This window comes from Haplochromis burtoni, unplaced genomic scaffold, assembly GCF_018398535.1.
Source record: "Haplochromis burtoni strain Fernald_Lab_line unplaced genomic scaffold, NCSU_Asbu1 Contig_214, whole genome shotgun sequence".
NCBI classification, from domain to species: domain Eukaryota; kingdom Metazoa; phylum Chordata; class Actinopteri; order Cichliformes; family Cichlidae; genus Haplochromis; species Haplochromis burtoni.
Window position 1 is genome coordinate 3,287 of NW_024582575.1, and position 3,969 is coordinate 7,255.

General features: G+C 44.6%; 1 long non-coding RNA gene across 1 annotated transcript in view; it reads left to right on the forward strand.

Annotated features, from left to right (window-relative positions):
- Positions 1-3,241, forward strand: part of LOC102297739 — a 6,215-nt gene extending 2,974 nt beyond the window's left edge. The window contains exons 2-3 of the long non-coding RNA XR_001336845.2: positions 1,473-1,700; positions 3,088-3,241. This is a non-coding gene — a long non-coding RNA (uncharacterized LOC102297739). The remainder of the gene's footprint in view (positions 1-1,472; positions 1,701-3,087) is intronic.
- Positions 3,242-3,969: the final 728 nt, after the last annotated feature.

Here is a 3,969-nt window from a genome sequence, read left to right on the forward strand (position 1 = left end):
TGAACAAATGTGTCACTTCAGCTGTGTTTAAAATAAGGAAGTACAAGGTACAGTATTCACATCAGAGAGCAGTACAACAACAATCAAATCACAAATATATTAAAACTGTGCTTCAGTACTTGAGTACATGTAATAAGTTACATTCCATCACAGCAGTGATGCTGCTGGTTATGGTGGGAGGAGGCATTCATTAGGCGTTCTCAAAGACGCATCACTGGTTTCTACACCATAGACTGTATATAAAAGACGGATGCCACTGCTAGTAACTCATTGGTTACTGATACGTTAACGTAGCACGTTGGCCTCTGCTATACAGTATAAACAAGCGGTCCCCAACCTTTTATTGTTTTTTGTCCAACAATGTTTTCACAATGTTTTTGTTTTTAAATTTTACATATCGAAACTTGTAATTTTAGTTTCATTTTTAAAATGGATAAAAAACTTGACCCTGATTTAGCTCCATATAAACACTCCACAGAGTCCACATGTTTTCTGTGGCTCTCTCAGCTGTTGTATGTTGTCTTTTTTTTCTCGTCTCCTTCTTTGACGTGAGGCGATGAAGCTGTTTCAGAGGTCAGCTTTTCTGAAAATCACATAGGATCGTCACATCTATACCTTCGTGGACTGCCACACTGCCAGCATTTTCTTGGCTGACAGCAGCTCTCGCTCTCAGACATGTCTGGCTTAGTCTTGTCGTGCCTGTATTTGCATTTGTATAGCGCTTTATTTAGTCCCTAAGGACCCCAAAGTGCTTTACACTACATTCAGCCATTCACACACTGGTGATGGCAGCTACATTGCAGGTCCTGGCACTGACAGAGGCGAGGCTGCCGGACACTGGCGCCACCGGGCCCTCTGACCACCACCAGTAGACAACGGGTGAAGTGCCTAAACTTTATTCCATCCTGGCAGAAACACGAACAATAGAAAAGAAGAAGAGAAGAGAGATGAACACTGATCAGTTTCTTCTAGAGGTGAAATCCTCTGTGGCGTCCACACATGGTCGTCTCTCTGTGACCTCCCGTGACCCTGACCTCACAACTGCAGTTTAAACCTGCAGCTTAAGCCTAAGCTGGGAGGTCGTGGTAGTAAAGTGGCGCCGAGCTGCAGCTATAGCCTCATGAATAAGTCAAATACTGTACCCGCCCCCTCCCGATCCTGGGTTCAGGCAGGAACAAATGCTCACACTGTCATGCATAATTTACCACGACCATAAGCTGCACGTTACGTCTGCATTGCAACAGAAAAACTGCGACGTTTATCTGAGTTTTGAGTCTTCATTGATAAAAGCTGAAGGTCATCAGGACCGACACCTGCATGTTTCGTCCCCTTTTGACCTTTAACACTGATTTAAAGACACTTTGCTCTTCATACATGTACGATCATGATTTTCTGCACAAATAATGAACCTAATGTTCTGTGTTTGCGTCTCTTGGTCCTGTTATTCTATTTCCATATTTCCATCTCTTCAGTCTGCAGCGGTTTCCAGCAGAGCGGCACAGACTCTCCCTCCTCCCTCTCCGCTTGGCTGAACTCTAGCTGAACCTTTACTTGAACCCTGGATGAACTTCGCCAAACTGACCCATTAATCTACTTTAGGTGTGAAGTGGGCTATACGGTGGCCTGCGAGGGACACCTCGAACTGGTCCAGAGTCAGCGGCGGCAACAGAAAAGTCTGCAAATCATCGAACACGTGCACGGTGGGTAACAAAGCACAAAGGAGAGCAGATTACATAAGAGGAAGCAAAGGAGGAGACTTGGAGGATAACAGCAGATTTACTCTGAAGAGTCACGAGAGCTGATCGGCTCATCACCTCAAACAGGACACAAAAGTCCTGCTGAACAACTTCTACATGCTGAAAAACTCCAGCTCTGTTCTGGTTTTGTAGGAGGCGCTCTAACAACCACGAGTCCAGAATAAATGGCGTCCGAGAAATGTTTTAATTGTTTTCCTTCTGCAAACATCCATCATGTTTTCGATAGAAACAGTCAAGTTTACAGAAGTTTATGATTTAGGTCGGAAGATGACTCAGACCCAGTTTTGCTGCTGAATCTTCACATGTTCTCCTTCCTCCATGATCCTTCCCCCTCAGTGAGATTCCCAGCTCCACACAGTGTAACAACCCTTATTGTGGCACCGCTAGGGGGTGTCGTCCAATTATTGTAGTCATTGGAGAGTCTCCTAGGCTACGTTCACACTGCAGGCGAAAGCACATGGTCATGTCGCATTAAATCCGTCTTTTACGTTACTGACACAAGACAGACGCCAATTATCAGCGCCGGAGAAGACATCGTGAACGCTTCCTGGCCATCCAGTGTAGATGTTAGTGAGACTGTTGGGCAGACAACGTTGGAGAAACGTGAACATTTTATTTGTACTGCATAATCTGCAGATTCTGACAGAAATCTGCAGCTATCCTTTGAAGCAGCGCTCCTCTCAAACAGCAATAAGGATCATTATTAGGTTATTTACATCATTATGTAAATAACAAAATAACTTAAAGCAAAAATTGTGAAACATAAAGTCCGAAGTCTTTATATTAAGGGCCATCAGTCAAACAACACTGTTGTTCTGGGTCTAAACAGAGCGCGTTGTGTGTGACGTCTTCTTTTGCGCCGCTTTGAGCGTTCACACTAGAGCGTGTTTGCTGTCGCATTTTATTTGTAGTGTGAACGAGCAGACAAAACAATTGGATTTGATCAAAAAATTGGAATTGAGCATTAAGACCTGCAGAGTGAACGTAGCCCTAGTGTGAGTGTAGGAGCAGCCCATACAGTCGAGCAAGCTTCCTCCGTCCGTCTGTTTAGAGAGACCGTACCATTGCAACAGGCTGGACCTGACCCCCACACATGTATGTACGGATAGCGCAGAGGCGTGGAGACCTGGCTTGTACGGTCTTGTTCTGCGGTTCTAACTGACTGGCCTCAGAGTTGTCCGGCTAACCTCCACCCCACATGCCCGCTGGACCTGCTAGCTGCTCCTTCCTCGCAAAACGCCGTTACAACTCACTAAAGTATCTCCACAGCATAATGCTCCCACCACCGTGCTTCACTGTGGGGACGCTGTTCTCTCCGTTCTTTCTCCAGACATTAGCAGCATCTCTGTGGCCACAAACTTCTGGTTGAGTCTCATCTGACTGAAGGATGCTTCCAGTCTGCAGGACCTTTCTCCAGGTCATCCTCAGCGTACTTCTGGTGTCTCTCTGAGTTTTTCACCAAAGTCCTGGTGACTGAGACCTCATAGACTGTTCCTGTGTAGGTTTCAGTCTTACATTCGTGTCGTGGCATTTTTTCTTTCACCTTTATATAAAGTCTTTTGTTCAGAAATAATTTTTTTTTTTTTTTTTTCAGAAATAAATTTACTCAACAAAATTATGCGAGACTGGAGATTGTCACGGCGTGAGGGGCGGGGCCAACAAAGAGAAGGACTGTCACTCACACTGACTCCTAACCATTTTAGAATCACCAGGTAACCTGACATAACCCACACAGGCATGAGGACAACATGCAGACTCCACATAGAAAGAGGCAGCTGACAGTGGACTCAAACCCACAACCTTCTTACTGTGCACACAGACATCGGCCCACCGGCTGTGACGGTGTGGGAAGGTCTCGTTTTAGAAATGATGCTTCAGTCCAGACGTTTTAAAAACATCCAAATACAAGAAAACATGGGTTCACTGTGCATATTAAAGCTGAAGGAGGCAAAGACGTGATTTCACTTTCATTTTTTCCTTTTTTTTAAATTTCCTGGTACCTTTCCAGGAAATAAATGTATGAATTGAGTTTAGGAACAGTTTGTCTTATTACGGTTTTGTTTGGGTCTAAAAATCTTCTCAGTAACAAAAAGCTCCAAAAATATGAAACTCTTCTTGTGCTTCACATGTCATAAATAGCACACGTGTGCATGCAGGCGTGCAAATGTTAAAGGCAGGAGTATAAACAAACACTCACGTCCTCAACGTGGCA